Source organism: Arachis duranensis, chromosome 10 (genome assembly GCF_000817695.3).
Source record: "Arachis duranensis cultivar V14167 chromosome 10, aradu.V14167.gnm2.J7QH, whole genome shotgun sequence".
Classification (NCBI taxonomy): Eukaryota; Viridiplantae; Streptophyta; class Magnoliopsida; order Fabales; family Fabaceae; genus Arachis; species Arachis duranensis.
In genome coordinates, this window is record NC_029781.3 from 97518362 (window position 1) to 97519843 (window position 1482).

Below are 1482 nucleotides of genomic sequence, written 5' to 3' on the forward strand. Positions count from 1 at the left end.
GGAAGTTAGAGATGATGTTGTCAGACAAAAGGAAGCTGCAAGAAAAGGAAATTAGAGATGATGTTAGAGGTTGAGCAAAGAGCTTGCTTTGCTGCCTGCTCTGCTGCTTGGAGATGATGTTAGCATTGTTCAGTTAGTTGGTTAGTCTAGTAGGCTATGATTCAGTTTTTCTGTTAGAGTTAGTGGGCCCCTACTGACTCAGCAGAAGCTTCTAGGCCAGTGCTCAGTTATTTAGTTAGTTACAGTTAGTTGCCAGCTTTCATAGATCAAGTTAGTTGCTAGAAGGTTTAGCTAGGGGTGAATGCGGATCGGATCGGATCGAATATGGCCAAAATTTCAATCCGATCCGTACTAAAATCATCGGATCCAATATCTGTAGTTTTTAAGCTTGGATCCGATCTGATCCGATCCACACATTTGTGGATCGGATCGGATATCGGATATATCCGCAAAACTCAAAAATATTTTTAAAAGCTTATTTTTATTAAAAAATATCAATAAAATTTATTTTTTCTATTTTTTAAAATATGTTTACTATTAAAATAATATTAAACACATTTTTCTTAAATAATAAATTAAAATAATACAATATATATGATAATTATTAGTTGAAATAAAACATAAAAAGAATATTTACTTATTTATTTCTTTATTTTTGCGGATACGCAGATATGCGAATACCAACACAAAATCCGTAATCCGATCCGATTAGTGTGTAGATATGATCCGATCCGATCCTATAGCCTTACAGATCGAATTCATATCCTCAATTTTCGAATCGGATTTGGATAAATAGTATGAAAATGCGAATCGGATTCGATCCATAAATACCCCTAAGTGCAGCTGTGTCTATAAATATCAATACCTATATGTACAGTAATAGTTTTTTGTTTCAATTCAATACACACATACTTTTAATCCCATTCTTCTTTCTCTCTGTTAGAATATAATTAGGATCAATTAGAATTATTTAGTATATATTAGAATATAATTAGAATCAATTAGAATTGTTTAGTATATCTGAATATTTATAGGTACTCAGAGAATCGTAATAATAAAAACATAATCTTCCATAATAAATATTCAAATATACTAAATAATTCTAATTAATGCTAATTATATTCTAACACTCTCCTCTCTCTAAATTCACTCTAAGACGTTCAGCATACTTAACTTTGAGAGCTGAACTCATCATATAGCGTCGTACAAGTTTCTTTTAAGAGTGAATAGATGAAGATTTCAACTAATATTTATTTAGTAAATATCTTAATTAATATACAATTCAATGTTAATCGTATGACTAATCAATTTTAAATTATGTAATTAATTTATCTAAATCACTTTATATTTATTTTTTATATTTTTAGCCAACCAACATTAATTTCTAAAATAATTGTTAATTAATTTATTTATTTTAAATTGTTTATTATTTTTTAATTTATAAATTATATAATAATTTAACTTGATTCTTACTTATATCAC